The sequence below is a fragment of the Herpailurus yagouaroundi genome, unplaced genomic scaffold (assembly GCF_014898765.1).
Source record: "Herpailurus yagouaroundi ecotype Mexico unplaced genomic scaffold, PumYag 166, whole genome shotgun sequence".
NCBI classification, from domain to species: Eukaryota; Metazoa; Chordata; class Mammalia; order Carnivora; family Felidae; genus Herpailurus; species Herpailurus yagouaroundi.
Window position 1 is genome coordinate 22,674,739 of NW_024412407.1, and position 17,303 is coordinate 22,692,041.

Here is a 17,303-nt window from a genome sequence, read left to right on the forward strand (position 1 = left end):
AGGAAGGAAGGAAGGAAGGAAGGAAGGAAGGAAGGAAGGAAGGAAGGAAGGAAGGAAGGAATGGAGGGAGGGAATCCCAAGCAGGCTCCACACCCAGCCTGAAGCCCAATGCGGGGCCAATCCCAAGACCCTGAGACCATGAGCCAAGCGGAAATCAAGAGTCTGGTCACTTAACTGACTGAGCTACTCAGGCACCCTGATTACATGGTCTTCTAAATACATTCCTCAGCTTCCCATAGTTCTAAGTAACAAGCCCATTCTCTTTTCTTTTGCTATTATCTTTAATCCTCTTTCTTTTGCTATTATATTTATTTCCATAATAGGACTTTTGAAAATTCAAGTTTTGCTTCACTAACTAGACGGTAAGCTTCTTGAAAGGCAGGGGCCATTTCTCATCCTTGTAATACCATCCACCACAAGTATAATTCCTTCAACATAATGTGTGCTTCATAAATGTTTGTGGAGTATTCACGAGGTGATCTAAATACACTGTAATAAAAGACACTGAGCAGTACTCTAAGCCCCAGTTAATTCTAAAGCAATCTCTAAATTTCTTCCTAATGTAAAATCTAAAGAAGTAAAAATCTTAATTCAGAACAGAAATAGAAAAACTGTTTCTCATAACCAATCATGCTATCAACAGAAACTTAAACTAATTTTAGGACAATGTGCTATCCTTCCCCAACCCCTGGGTTGCAAGAGGAGCCGGGGAGTGGGGGTCCCTACCTCAGTTCCTGCCATTCCCCGACTCCATTGTACACCTCTAACTTTAAGAAATAACAAAACTACTGTACTTTTCCAACAGACCATGTTCTCCCTTATGTACTGTTCCCAGGGGGGTGTCTATCATTTCCTCAGTATGGAGTGTCCTCCTAGAAAATGCCTTTCTTCCTCAAGTCTTCACTCAAGAGTGAATTTTCCTCTTAAACCTTCCCTGATTTCTTTAGGCAGACTCAGAAACACCTTTCCAGAAACACTCACTTCCAATCCCACCTTAAGAACCCACATCTCCATTTTATCTGTTACCACATTCCAAAAATTATTTCTTTAAATACCTGGCCCAGATACAAACTACCTGGAAGATAAGACTGGTTCTCTTTGTTTTTGCATATCCAGCTGGTAGGCACTCAATAGATACTGTGTGAATGGATTAAAACTGAGCAAAGGAACCAACATCATTTATCTACAAATAGCTAACCTTCCAGGTATTGGGCTCAGAAACTAGTGCTCACCTATCCCTATATTTGGAGGCGTCAGAAAAAACTCAAGAGTGCATTCCCAGAAGTTTTCACTGTACCTGAGTATTACTCTCATAGAAACAATGCTATCCATGAATACAGTTCCAGGCTGACACATCAAGCCCTATTTTATTTGAAGGATCTAAAATAGTTAAAACTAGTTCATTTTAGGACTCTCAAAACTAGAAAACATGTTAGTAAAAGATACCTGCCTGCCTGTTCTGTGGACCTTTGTGGGCTAGACTAAAATCTTAGCCCTCCCTTTTAGTGCAAATATGCTTGGAAAAAGACAATCTAAGTTCCAAATCACTGTGGACTTCTATAATACACATTTTAAATCAGAGGTTCCCTTTAAACAGTGTTCTCTTTGTAGATTAGACATCGTACTTCTCATGTGTCAGTGGCTTTCTTTCTTCCTCCTTCCTTAATGGTAGCCCAGATAAATCATAATCTTCTGGAGGAAAAACTTACACACTATATTCACATTTATGCTCCAACCTCAGCTGGGCCCTCAACACTGCTGCATTCTTCCTGCATTCCCCCTTGGGTCCCCTAGCTCCCTGAGTACTTAAGGGCTGCCTGCCCCAAAGCTTCTTTGCTTTGCACAAACTAATACGTCAAAGCCATGTGCTTTTGCTTACAAAGAACCCTCAGCCCTCACTTCATAGAGAAAATGGGAACTGGACATGAGTTCCCTCCTTGCACATCCACCCTCTCTAACTCCAGTTTTTAAATGAAGGACCTCACCACCTAGCAGACTCACAGACTCATGATCTCCAGCTAACCCTTATGCCTAGTTTATAAGGAAGATATCATCATACCTAATTGACCAATGGATGAGAAAACTGAGGAACAAAGAATTAAAGAGTGTGTCCACAGTCTGATGACTACTAAATGACAAAACAGAATCTGGTTGTCTTGATACTGAGTTCATATTGCACTGCACATCTGTTTCTAAATAGCCACAATTTATTTTCTCAATTCTCCTTCATACGTTCCATGGTCTAGCTGAATTGGGTAACTGAATCTACGCAGGCACAAATAAACTTGACTTTGCATCTCTGAAAAAACAAATGTAATCTTTTTCTGATTATAAATACATGCTCATTATAGCAAATTTTGGAAAACACAAAAGAGCATGATTAAAAGTCATCCATAATAAGTAATAAACATAAACAACCTAAAAAACTATACACAATATGGGTGAATCACATATGCTGAGTGTGAGAAATTAAGACACAAAAGAGTACATGTTGTATTATTACATTTCTGGAAGGAACAAAAACAGTCAAAACTCTGGAATGTCACTGAAAGTTAAGAGCACAGGGGGGCTTGTGGGAATGCTGATAATGTTCTATTTCTTAATCTAGGCATTTGTTGCATGGATAGGTTCAGTGTGTAAAAAACTCACTGAAGTGTATATTTATGATATGTATTGTATATGTGTAATACACACACATAGATACACACACACATATAATATACTTGAAGTCAGATGCAGTGTATATATTTTGGTTTATTTTCTTCCTGGTGCTTTTCTTCCTCCTAGATGCCTGGTTTAAAAAAAAAAAGTTGTCTATGTATGTTTATATTCTGATATTTCCCCCTACAATAAAGCATATGCTTTACCCAAATTACTAGAAATTCTTTATAAATATTTTTAATGGCTATCTAACAGTATATCTGGAAGCTGTGCCACCATTTACTTAACCAGTGCCCTGTAATCAAACATTTAGATGTTTCCAATTATTATTATAAAATTGCCATAGCAAATACGTTTACCTTTAAGTCATTTAGCCACTCTCTCCTCATACTCTGCTTAATATATTTATAATATATATAACATACTCTGCCATATGTAATTATTTATATATTTACTGCATCCTCATTGCTCAATAAGCTTCCACAGACTACATCACCTCTCCTCATATCATCTACAAAATCCTACTGTTGACCATGGTAGTTGCTACTTGTTGAAGTGTTTTCAAAAGCCAAGTAAAATATCCATTCCTACCAACCCAAATTTCAGTATCACCTCAGTCATCCATGTAACATGAATGTTTTAGTCGTCTATATTTTAAACTCTTTGTTTAGTCTACACAACTATATACTTACAGGAAGTTTAGTACGGTTTCCCTTGAGGGTATAAATACTAGCTAGCAAATGAATTCATTCAACAACTAACAGTTCCATGCTCTACGAATCCAAGGAGAATCAGACAAGTTCCTTCCATTAAAGAGATTGTAGTTGATGGATAATTAAATATGGATCTCACTTTCAAGGAGATCCACAATCTAGCAGGTGACACGAAACATATCCTGACCTCCCTACTCCTGAGCTTTCGTATCACAATTGCCAAGATGGGGACATATACTGGCTCCACAGCCAAACTCTGAAAACTCTGCCTTGGGTGGGCACCTTCCTGTTCATTAGTCTGTGGATGAATGTGTTTGCTATATTTAAAATATGCTTTAAAGTATTTTAAAAAAACATTATTAACCCTATCATTATCTCATGATGAAAAGCTACAGTACATGTCTAATGTACTAATAAAAAAGACACAAAATTATGGCAGAAACAAAAGGATAACTAATAAAAATAGCTGAGAGTGGTAAAAAATATTTTTCTTTTTTTTTTCCTTTTGTATATGGAACCCTGAAGGATAAAGGATGAATGGGGCTGAGGGTGAAACAGGCTAACCTATACCTATTAACCTAGCAGTAATAATCAGCCAGAACAGAGAGATCTTCAGAAGTTTTTCCATTTTGAATATACAACAGGATGATCAGTGTTAAAAATGGAAACTTGGCCCAAAGTTAGTTCAGGAGGCCAGGAAATTGTTCTAGAACAGAAAGGCTGAGTACAGCCAAAACTGAACCCACTGAGGCTCTTATAATTCAAGAGGTAAGGAGTGAAGTTGGACTCCAAGGGCTACTAAGGGGCTCCCCGGGGCTCCAAAGAGACCATAAAGGACCCATCTGCCTCAAGAGATTTTTAATGTAGACAAAGGTGCTCCACTTCAGAAAAAGATGCCCCACTGAACATCCAGCAGCAAGGGCATAACTGGTTACAAAGCTTCAAAGAACCAACTTACACTCCTTGAACTGCACTGGGGGACTGCAAGCTTAGTCTTCTTAGTCACTTTGAACCTATGAACAAATGAGCTTAAGAAGAGCCTCTTAGAAGCTCATCTGTTTGAAATAGAGAGCTTCTGAAATTACAGCACAAAGAAAGAAGAGAAATATGCATGCATATGATATATAAGGAAGGCAAGATGGACTTCTAAGTGAGCGAGCACTTCCTTCAGGAAGAGAGGATAGCCAAGCTTGGTTTTAAAGCTATAAAGTATGGGTAAGAAAGAGACTGAACTATTTTTTCATGTGGCCAAATAGCATATTTAGATGTTGCAGCATCAATGCATAAAACAGCTTATTAGTTTGGTCCTACTAGAGGCCAGCACAGAAAGACAGGTGAGGGAGGAGAGCTGGTGGGCAGCCAAGCAGGGAGGCAGGACAGCCTCCTGAACAGCCCACGACAGGGAACTAGCGCCAGATTTCAGAGATCCTGTATGCAACCCTGCAGGCATTGACAGAGCTGTTTTTAGCAAGTCAGTGACACAGTGAGATTTCTGTATCCAAGCAGTCATCTGCTGATATGTGGAAGATGGGTCTCAGGTGGGAAGACCAGCAAAGTGGCAGCAATCTAAATCAGAGATGCTAAATTAGAGTAGTGTATGAAGGGGAAATGGAAAAAAAAAAAAAATTCCTCAGCAGTCCAGGAGGTAAAAGCAGAACTAGATGAATTAGTCAAGGTGAAGTGGCACAAAAAAGGCAAGATTAAGAATAAGGTGGATGATGGTGCCACAAACCCAGGTGGGAAATACAGGAAGAAGTTAGAAGACATGTTGATCCTGAGGAAGTGTTGCATGGTTCAGTAGAGAAGGGTCTAGAAGTCAAAGCACAGAACATTAAAGGAACAGATTTGAAAGTCCACCACCATACAGGCCAGAATAAAAACCATGAAGGTGGGTAAGACCACCCATAACAGGAATTCTTGCATTCTGAGGATATGAACCCTTTGGAGAACTTGATTAAAATTCTTACCACTACCCCACTCACTAAAATGTATATAAACAAACATTTTGGAAAAAATACTTGGTAGCTTATAGGCCCCCTGCTACCCACACAGGACCACAGGTTAGGAAATCCTAGGCCAGGGGACAGGTAGGAGAGGTGGGAAGAAGGTCTAAAGCAGCATTTCTCTACAAGGTAGCTACTGGCAAATTGCAGAAGACATATCTTCATCATGCATGATATTGAGCACTCACTGAACACAAGAAATATCCACAACTTCATCTCTGTGACAGCCAAAAAGGGCTCCCACATATTTCCAAACACTACTACCCTTTCTGAGAACCCTTGGTCAAAAGGGAGAAGAGGAAGGAGCAAAGAAGACTGAGCCAGAAAGATCAGAGATGGGAGGAAAAGCAGATCTATTCCTGAGCCAGTAAGTCATCCTTATTTCCAAAATACACCCACAATGTGACCCTGTTCCCCACCTTCACAACTAGCACCTCAACTAAGCTATTCCTTGCATGAATTATTGCAATCATCTCCTAGTTGGTTTTCTTTTTTTCCTTTTCCTTCCTTCCTATTGAACCACCATGAGCCAACATTTCCAGGACTTACGTATCTTATAAACACAAGTTTGTACCTTTTGACCCCCTTCAACCATTTCAACCACCCCCACTCCCCGCCTTTGGCAACCACTAATCTTTTCTCTGTATCTATGAGTCAGGTGTTTTTTTTTTTTCTTTAGATTATGCATATAAGTGAGATCATCCAGTATTTGTCTTTCTCTGTTTATTTCACTTAGCATAATGCTTTCAAGGTCTGTCCTTTCAAGGTTTGCCATGTTGTCACAAATGGCAAAACTCCTTTTTTTCTGGCTGAATCATATTCCATATGCAACATTTCCTTTATCCATCCATTGACTGATAAACACTTAGGCTGTTTCCATGTTTAGGCTTTCTGCTTCTATTCTAAATTCCTCTTGACAAGACCTGGAAGCACAGGGAGCCTTTTCTATTTTACTGATTTTATTTAACAAGCATTTTATAATACTATCTGCCATGCTTTGTTCTTTATAAATATTAACTCATTTCATCTTCATAACAACACTGTGAGATAGAGATCATTCGTATTCCCATTTTACCAATGGGGCACAGAGAAGCTACAGAACTACTACAAGGTCACAGAGCCAGTTAAGTTTAGGGCTGGGATTTTAACTTAAGCAGCCAGCTCCACAGTTCATCCTCTCACCTACTACTCCATGCTACTCTCCAATTTATTCATTCCTCTCTTCAAGATCCTCAACTGTCTTCTCACTCAAGAGTAAAACCCAAGATCCTTGTCACAGCCAATAAGGGGCCTGGTATATAGGCCCCACTGCCTCATCTACTGCTATTGTCCCATGCCCTGGCCCCACTCCCAGCCTCACTGATCTGGAGACAACTGTATGTACCTGCTTCAGTGCCTAGGCACTCAATGTTTCCTCTGTGTAGAGTGCTCTTCCTCCAGACAGCTGCAGAGTTACGTCCTTCGCTTCATTAAGTTTTCTACTGAAATGTGTTCTCATGAGTGAGGACTTCCTGCCTATCCAATATCATGTAACACCTCCACTCCCAATCCCAGCATTTTCAATTTCTCCAACTTGTTATATTTTTTTCCTCTGATGCATTTATCATCATATAAAGAATGTAAAATTACTCATTATCTAACTTCCTCCATGGAGCACTTTCTATGAGAGCAGTGTTGTGTGTTTTGTTGTCATTTTTGAATAAATAAATGAACAAAGAAAGAGTGCTGACAAGGAAGCCGAGGAGAAGTCTGGAGACACAGGAAGATAGCTCAACAGTGCAAACACACTACAAAAAGCTTCTGTTATATTAGAAGTAAGAAGTTTCCATTGATTTTGGCAATTAAGAAATTGGTGCTGTGGCAAAATGTTTCTAAGAAATGGTACCTGGCTGAGGAGTGAGTAGTAGAAGCATTAAGCACAGACACCTCCTCAAAGAAGTTGGCTGAGAAAGGAGACAGAAGTAGACAGGAGGTGTAGCAATGTCAAGAGAGATTTGAGCATATTCTTTCCAGGCTAAGGATAAGAAGAGAAGGAAAGATGAGACTGAAATCCAATAGGGAGAAAGGATTACTAATGGAGAATAGCCTAGAGGGCAGCCAACTCCAGACTGCGAGGGGTGAGGAGGATGTCACCCACGTTAACTAGCAAACACTCTTCTTCCACCTTTCTATCATCTACACTGACAGTGTTCTCTCCTCAGACCACTTGCCTAGACAGACTGTGGAGCACCTGTCTCCTCCAAAGAGCACTGGGGCCTGTTCAGACTCCTGTTCAGTTGGCTCCAAAGAGCACTGGGGCCTGTTCAGTTGAGAGAGAATGAGTATCCACAGCTTAACTGGAGTTGGGTAAGGGAGAAAGGCACTAACTCTTCACTGAGACATTTCATTTACATTCATTTCCATATATGGACACATACAAACATCACTTTTATTCCAAAACACCCCTGAGTGATGAAATAGTAGCCCCATTTAAAGGAAACTTGAGAAGGGGTGAGCTTTATAACTTCTCCAAGGTTACCCAGTCCCAGCCAGGTTTTTAACTGAAGTGAGCAGTCTTTCCAATATACACCATATGTCATGACTCAACAATAGGAGAAGAGACAGACCATCAAAACTAGGAAAATTAAAATGGAAGGTGTAATCTAGGTTGAGAGATTTTCAAAGAGAGAAAACAAATAATTTTCATTAACAGTAAAGTTAATTAAAATTTACAGGGGTAAGTTGTGCATGTCCCACCACCAGACTTTATTATAATACATAGCCAATAACAAAAAGAGAAATAAAGGGAGAAGAAATGTTTGCGTAGGAAAGGTTTACATAAAGGCTACAGTAAGGAAACTAGAAATTTTACTAAACATGACAAAAACACATTCATTGTCCAGAATAGGATTTAGTTGCTTTTCCTTTAGTTTGTTTTATCCAGGTATCAATGTCAACTGATATAATAAAAAGAGATATAAAGAACAACTCATTTCCTACAAAAATGCAAACAACTCAGTAAAGAAATAATAGTCTTTTTAACAAATAGTGGTGAAACAATTAGATTGCCATATGCCAAAAATCAACTCTACCCAAAACTTACTCAATAAAAAAAAAAAAATTAACTCAATAGACTAAACACCTTAATACCTTGCCAAAGATAGAGATACAGCAAATAAGCATATAAAAAGATGCCCCACATAATAAGTCTTCAGCAAAATATAAATTAAAACAACAATGTAATATTAGAATGGCTGAAATACAAAACACTGACAACACCAAATGCTGTTAAGGATGTGGAAGGGCAGGAACTCTCATTCACTGAGGGTGGGAATGCAAAATGGTACACCACTTGGGAAATGTGGCAATTTCTTATAAAACCAAACATACCCTTACCACATGACCCTAAAATTGTGTTCCTTTGTATTTATCCAAAGGAGTTGAAAACTATGCCCATACAGAAACCTGCACATGGACGCTTCTTGCAGCTTTATTTATAATTGCCAAAAGTTGGACACAGATGTGTCTGTCAGTAGGTGAATGGATAAACAGACTGTGGTACATCCAGATAATGAAATATTATTCAGGGCTAAAACGAGCTATCAAACTATGAAAAGACATGGAGAAAACAAAAATGCGTATTAGTAAATGAAAGGACCTATCTGAAAAGGCTACATACCATATGATTCCAACTATATGACATTCAGGAAAAGGGATAACTGTGGAGACAGTAAAAAGATCATAGTGGTTTCCAGGGATTAGGAGAGGGAGAAATGAATAGGCAGAGTACAGAGGATTTTTAGAGCAGTGCAACTACTCTGTGGGATGCTATAATGATGAATATGTGTCATTATAAATTTGCCTAAACACACAGTACTTAGAACACCTAGAGTGAGTGAACCCTAACATAAACCATGGACTTTGGGTTATAATGATGTGTCAATCAATGTGGGTTCAACTACAATAAATGCACCATTCTGGTGGGGAATACTGTAATGGAGGAAGCTATGCATGTGTGGGGACAGGGAGTATATGGGAAATCTCTGTACCTTCTCCTCAGTTTTGTTGTGAACCTAAAATTGCTCTAAAAAGTCTATTTTAAAAATATAACTTCAAATAGGTGATATAGTTCAATGTAAAACCTAAAACTATAAAAATTCTAGAAGAAAATCAGAAAACTTTTAGAAGACAATCTATGTGAACTTAGCTTAGGCAAAGGTTCTTAAAAAGGACACCAAAAGCACAATATATAAGAGAACAAAATCATAAGCTGGACTTCATCAAAATTAAAAACCTTTTCTCCTCAAAAGTCACTGTGAAAATGAAAGTGTGAGCCACAAACTGGGAGAAAATCTTTGCAAAACATATATTGGATGAAGGATTTTTCAAAATATATAATGAACTCTCAAAATCCAACAATTAAAAAAACAATCAACCCAATAAAAACGTGGGCAAAACACTTGAACAAACACTTCATCAAAGAAGATACAAACATAGCAAAAAATACATTAAAAGGTGCTTAACACCACTAGTCATTAGGGAAATGGTAAATTAAAATAAAAATGAAATACTGCTGATAACTAAAATTAAAAAAGACTAATCATACTAATTGTTGGGAAGGAAGTGAAGGAACTAGCATGCTTATACACTGCTGGTAGGAAAATAAAATGGTATAATCACTCTGGAAAACAGTTTGGCAGTTTCTGAAAAAGCTAAACATGTATGTCTACCATCACCCTGCCATTCTACTCCTATGTACTTACCCAAGATTAATGAAAACGTATGTCCACACAAAGATTATATGCAAATATTCACAGCAGCTTCCTTTGTAATAGCCAAAAACTGGAAACAGCCCAAATGTCCATCAATAGGTACATACATAATTTGTTGTATATACATATAATGGAACACTATTCATCAATGCTGCATACATCAACATGAATGCATCTCCAAATAAATAATTATTCTGAGTGAAAGAAGTCAGACCAAAAAAGAATATATTACATGTTCCATTAATTTATATTCTGGAAAATGCAAACTACTCTGCAGAGACAGAGCAAAGCTGTGCTTTGTCGGGGAGGGGATGATGGATAGGGAAGGGACTGCAAATGGGAATGGGAAATTTGGGGAGGGTGATATATATATTCACTATCTTGACTGTGGTCATGATTTCATATTTATATATGTAGGTCAAAGCTTATCAAACTGTACACTTAAATGTGTGCAGTTCATTGCATGTTACTAAGCTGTTCACCTCAGCTTGGCTCACTAAAGAGGTTAAAAAAAAAAAGAGAGAGATGGGGCACCTGGGTGACTCAGTCTGTTGAGCTTCTGACTTTGGCTCAGGACATGATCTCATGGCTCATGAGTTTAAGCCCCACATCAGGCTCTGTGCATCAGCTCAGCCTAGAGTCTGCTTCAGATTCTGGGTCTCCCTCTCTCTCTGCCCTTTCCCTGCTCACTCTGTCTTTCTCTCTCTCAAATATAAACATTAAAAAATTTTAACATAAAAAATAAAAATTAAAAAAGAGATATAAAAGAAGGAAGTCATTATATACAAAAAGAAAATAAGGAAAATGTAGCACAAATAAACTAGTTTACTTTCCTGACATCTAATGGCATCAAGTATTAGAACTTGCTTCAGAAACGCCCAAATTTTACCTTAAACACTACAAATTATTCCCAACCTACCTTTCAATACTATTTCTGCAGTAGGATTTCAGAAATTATAAATCTATTCAAATATTTTAAGCAAAAGTAGAGTGATATCTTACTTTTCTGTCCAATACCTATCCATTAAAAGCACTCTAATTTTTCCACTGCATGTGCTTCTTTCTGAAAAATAATTTAATTTTAGGTGATTTTCCAATAATAAATTTACTACAATTAAGGATAAACATGATTAACCAGAAGCCAATGACCATTAACAATCGACAAGATATATCACACACATGAATAAAAGCTGGTAGAAAAGTATTACAACTCTCCTCTTGTTACAACCTATACTCCTATCTGATTGCTTATCAAAACAAAGAGTTAAAACATATGCTAAGAAAACATTTTTCTTAATGCATAGAACTTGACAGCATTGGAGTTAATTGTAATGAGCTTTGTGATATATTTGAATGTGACAAAAAAAAAAAAAAAAAAACATTGCCAAAAATAAGTCTTCTAAATCCAATAGCAAGGCTGTGAAATAAATAGGTAATAGATATTGTTGGTGCTATAAAGCTTCAGGCAACTCATTCAAGGTCACCCAAAGTAACCAGTAAGCATGTACGTATGTATGTATATATATACATACATATGCATATGCGTGTGTATATGTTAATATATATATTAATATATACACACACACACATATATATATATATATATATATATATATATATATATGGGGAAAAATAACTAGGACTCTCAACCATAACTTTTTTCTCCTCCATAGTAGTAGCTACTCATGGTGCAAATATCCTGGAGCACAGAGACCTACCTCAAAGACAAATCAAAGGGCATGCCCCTTTCTGGCCCCACGTCCGGTATTTTTATACAAGTAAATTCAGGTCTAAATAAATAAAAAGGTAAGGTAATGGGCTGAGCTAGAGAGGGCTTCACTATCTTGCCATGCCTTCCTAACTAGAAAAATAAAGGGCAGGGAAATGGAGGAACAACAAAAACAATTTCTTTGAGTGAAGCAAATGTATGGAAAGGTTATAGTTCCTTTTTATGATTTTGACTGGATGAACCACTCACACTGTTCTTTTGCGAGAGCACTTAGCCTCAAGCTTGGCATATAATAGGGACTTAAAAATGCTGCTGTAATCTCCCTTACTTTCCCAATCCAAGGGCATCCAGCTTCTTGCTGACAAAAACTCAGAGTCTAGACCACTTATGAGGTATAACATTTAGGAGACACCCAGAGGTTAAATGCAAACAAATAAATCGTGAAAGAACTAGAATCAACTCCTAAATTCTCTGTATACTTTATGACCTAAAGTATAAGCTACAAAACGAAAGAGGAGTTGGATTTATACTCTAAGAGTGCAAGGGAAAATTCTAAAAAGAAACTCAAGTCCTAAGAAATAAGTCAAAAGAAATGTGGGTTATTACTTAAGAATTAGAGTAGAAACATTAATACTAAGGACATAAGCACTTTAGAACTATAGTGCATCAAACTAATAATTTGTAGAGAGCAACCACATGACAAAAATACTCAAAGCTTTAAGCCTTCCTTGGCCTTGGAAAGTCATGAAACTTTTTTTGCTAAAAGAAGGAATGCTTTAGTGAAAGAAGGAAAAAGAATTTACAGACCTCTAGGTGGCTCCAATTTTTAAATAACTACTCTGCTACCTTAACTAAATGTTCAAATGATATGTAGTTATTTATGCAAGTCACATCAACAGCTGGAAAGTACTAAACATCCTTAGAACTAGAACTCTCATCTTTCTACTAGTTTTCTCTACCTTCCTTTGAAGTCTGACACTGAGCGATCAATAGCTGCTAACATATTATCCTATGACATGTGTAAAATAATATGAACTACTAAGATTTTTTTCTTTCAGTAATCCTGTGATGAAAAAAACCCGTAATTACTTTAATGATGTACTTAGAAAAAGGATTATCTACAACAGAAAATCACAAGGGTAACACTAATTAAAAGGTGTCTCAATTTATTACTATGAATTTTCCACATAGCCCAAATGCATTAATTTTGCCTCGTATCTGCAAAGGCTGTTTCATATTACACATTTAACACCAGCAATGAAGGAACACAGGAGAGCACCAGTCTGGCTTTTCTGTTATGAAAAGCAGAATGAACAGTGACATAGGAGGCAACCAAGACACAAATATAAAACTGACATTATCTTATTAATTATAACAAGAATCCTTTATTGAGCACCTACTAACTGTACCAGGCACTGAGTATAGACTGGTGAATAAACCGGGTATTACTTTGACCTTCAGGCTAAGAAAGAAACATTAAGTAAATAATATATAAGTTATGATACACACAAAAAAGGCAAGATAGATGGATTGTGCTATGAGGGAGAAAATAAAGAATTTCTTAATGACATGATGCTAAGGATAGGGTCTTCTCAGAGAAGAAATTTATAGAGAGGATATTTGAATCCATATCCAAGGATGACAAATTACTCAAGGAGATGGTCCTAAAATAGAAAGACCAACAGCATGAGCAAGAGCCCTGATGTGAGCCTGCTGGAGAACTGAACAATATGGCTAGCAAGAGACGAAGATTGGGGGTGGGCAGTGGCCAAACCATGCAGGACTTTATAGGTATGTTGAAGATCTCATATTATATCTGGAGAAATAAATGTGTTTTCTTAGAGCTTTGAAGACTTTAAATAGCAAGTGACATTTTTTTTTTCTTTTTAGGCTGCTGGTAGGAAAAGAGACTGAAGGGATACAGAGTACATGCAGAAGGCAATGGGGAAAGATAATGGTGGCCTCAAGTGGAATGGAAACATAGTGGAGATTGAAAATCAGACAGGTTTGAAAGAGATTTTTCCAGAAAAGTAAATACAGACTTTGTGACAAACTGGTTGGGGGTGGGGAGGGGAGGTGAGAACAGAAGTGAATGTTAAACTCTAGCCTTCTGGCCTGAGCCACTTGTTGGATGGAGGGGATGAAAAACACAGGAGAAACAGGCTGAAAGGTTGGGTAATCAAGAGCTCAGTTCTTGAGAAGTGTCAGATACTGTCATGTATTGACTGAGATGTACCAGACACTATGTTAGCTATTTCACTTGTCACAGCATCCCTTTTAGGAACAGTATTCCCATTTTACACAAAGCAAACTGTAGATCATGAGGTTGAAGTAGCATGGCCAAGCTAAATCAGTTCAAAGTGACAAAGTCACTTGCTACTCAAGTCTGGTTGGCTGGCTGTGGGGTAAGCATTCTTTTCACTATACACAGTTCTTGGAAACTATGTCCATACTTCCCATTTTGAAATCTACATGGGGTTGGAGCAAGCTAGCACCCAAGGTGAGTAAACAGGTGATATGTTATTTTTTATTTTTATTTAAAAAAAATTTTTTTACAACGTTTATTTATTTTTGGGACAGAGAGACACAGAGCATGAACGAGGGAGGGGCAGAGAGAGAGGGAGACACAGAATCGGAAACAGGCTCCAGGCTCTGAGCCATCAGCCCAGAGCCGGACGCGGGGCTCGAACCCATGGACCGCGAGATCGTGACCTGGCTGAAGTCGGACGCTCAACTGACTGCGCCACCCAGGCGCTCGGATATGTTATTTTTTAAATCCAAGTTCTCAGGGGTGCCTGGGTGACTCAGTTGGTTAAGCGTCCGACTTCAGCTCAGGTCATGATCTCACAGTCTGTGAGTTTGAGCCCCGTGTCAGGCTCTGTGCTGACAGCTCAGAGCCTGGAGCCTGCTTCAGATTCTGTGTTTCCCTCTCTCTCCCCCTCCCCTGCTCATGCTCTGTCTCTCTCTGTCTCAAAAATAAATAAGAACATTAAAAAAAAATTAAAAGAAAATAAATCCAAGTTCTCAGATTTATGATGCATAATGTTTCCCTATCCCCTCTCCACTTCTCCCTGCAGAGTTTTGCAATGTTTTGAACACCCGCAAGATACCTAGGACCTTAATGGTTTACAATAAAGGAGCAAAGCCACTATGCCAGAAATCAACGATAATGAAAAGAGCAACAACACCCAGCAGTGAACAATATTTTTACTCACAAACCATACATGAATCAATATAAGACAGATCAACTGAGTAAGAAATTCTGAAAAACTATTTCTCAAAATGGCTAAACCATTCAAGTAAAAAATTAATGCAAGTCACCCAGTACAGAAGGCTACAAAAGGAAGTATTGAGATTCCCATTAAACAATCAAAAACTTAAAAGGATACAATGTTAGGCAAAAAGAAAGGATACCATAACTGTAGAATTTAAAATCTGGAATTCCCAAATATCTCAACCAAATGCCAAATTCAGTAAATGTGCATGCTAAAACCTGAACATTCTTCTTTTTAACTGCTTTTCTCTGCAGCACATTGACACTTTAGCAAACTGAAATGCCTTTCCTATCTGCACAGTCTCATGATTCTCTCCCTCTCTGGGCTGATGTCCCCCTCAGCTATTGAAGCCAGAAATTAGGCTTGATTAATGAACCTAGAAAGAACTCAATGCATTACTAACAATTGTGTCTATTACTGAAAGTACCAGCTTGAGGCTCTTAAAAGGAGAGAAAATGAGGAAGGGAGAGATTTTTGAAAGGTCTTATCGCCTACATTACAAATTCTATTTTGTTAAGTCTGATCCTTCAACAGAATAATCAAATTACATTCAGTCTTCTTAAAGCTGGGTATGGTCACATGTAATTTTCATGGTTTTGGGAGATTCCCCATGGAGATAAATAAAAAGTAGCATTAATATGCCCACTAAAAGATAAACACACAAACCACCCCCCCCAATGATAGTACTACAGTGTCCTTCTGCCAGATTCTTGTGTCCACCTGCACCTCTCCCTGCAGAGATCTAGCTGGCATTCACTACTGCCTCACCCAGGCAAAGGACGGGATGCTGAAAATCCATTAAGAAAAGCTTCCCGTTTTCTAGTCCTTCAAAACAGGATCGCCAACTGCTGACAACCCAAAGAAGAAAGAAAAAAAAAAAAAAAAAAAAAAAAAACAAAGACGGGGGGGGGGGGGGGGAGGAGGACTACCTGAGGCCTTCTACCAGAATGAGGGGTTAATCCAATCGGCAGAAAAGCTGAGCTCTATACCTTTTTAAAGGTCCTTTCTAGTGACACAACAGATCTAACGAAGAATTGCTGAGCCACATCATACTGGAAAATTTGTAAATGTTCCTCCTCGCTGTTACCAGGCTGGAAGAATTCTTTTTAATGCAATGCTGTGATGCACTGACACAGCTAACCTGATGGGTTTCACAGCTATGAAATGTGCCCTGCATCTATTTCTCTTCTAAGTCCCTAAAGACCAGGGGCAATGCTGACCCGTAATTACATTCAACGCTTGCTCTGCTCAAGATGCCATTTGATGCTGAAAAAGTAGTGGTTTAGCAACACCAGGCGGCTCTAGGATGCTAAAATAACAACGCCAACACTCAATTACGAACCCAGGTACTCGCTTGTAAGCTCTAGTGCCGCACAAGGAGCCACATTCAAAGCTCACGTCCCTTCAGGTTGAAGCTTATGATGCTTTCTGCTATGAACCCTCGCAAAGTTTCTAGTCTGCAAAACGGAATTACTTTTAAAGTCCCCTCGTCTGGACTCGCCTCTCCAGACGGGTTGGCGGCAAGGGGAAATAGGGACGGAGGACGGTTAAGCGTTCAAACAAAATTTTAAAACCTAAAAACCAATCCTGTTTTCAGAGGAGAAAGTAAGCGTTCACCAAACCGCCACCCGGCAAGCGAACATCCGATTTCCATTTGGAGAGAAAAATGTTAAAGAAGCCATACATACATTTCCCTGCCCAACAAAAGTGGCCTCTAAACTCCCCTGCCAAGGACACTGGGAGGAAACAGAGAAGCAGGACACAAGCTTGTACTTCTCAGAGGCGCGTGTGCGCGGCGGGCAGAACGCGCAAAGGCGAACACAACAGGGAAAAGGTGAACCGGAGGAACTGGGAGCCAGTGGCCGCAGGGTAGAACCGGCGAAGAAACCCAAGGTGCAGACGGAGGGGTGAGGGGGCGGGGAAGGGAGAGCCCGAGGCTCCAGGAGGAGAAGGGAGGGATCCTAGACGTTGCCCAGAAATCGCAGCAGCGGAGTAAAGTTAATACTTACTCAGTTTCGCAACTGCGCCGCCCCCGCAGGCCGCCCGCCCAGGCCGGCCGGGGCGCTGAGGACGCGACGGCGTCCGAAGCTCGGCGGCCGCCCAGCTCCTGTCCCGGCCGTGCCGCCCGGCGCGCCTCCCTCCGCCGCACTCGGCGGGCCGCACGCCCCGCA

The 17,303-nt window shown here is 39.1% G+C and overlaps 1 protein-coding gene across 2 annotated transcripts in view; it reads right to left on the bottom strand.

Annotated features, from left to right (window-relative positions):
- The window catches only part of RASSF8 (Ras association domain family member 8), a 118,021-nt gene extending 100,744 nt beyond the window's left edge, over positions 1 to 17,277 (bottom strand). For both annotated transcript variants that reach the window (XM_040488630.1, XM_040488629.1), the window contains exon 1: positions 17,142 to 17,277. The gene's annotated coding sequence lies outside the window, so the exon portion shown is untranslated. The remainder of the gene's footprint in view (positions 1 to 17,141) is intronic.
- Positions 17,278 to 17,303: the final 26 nt, after the last annotated feature.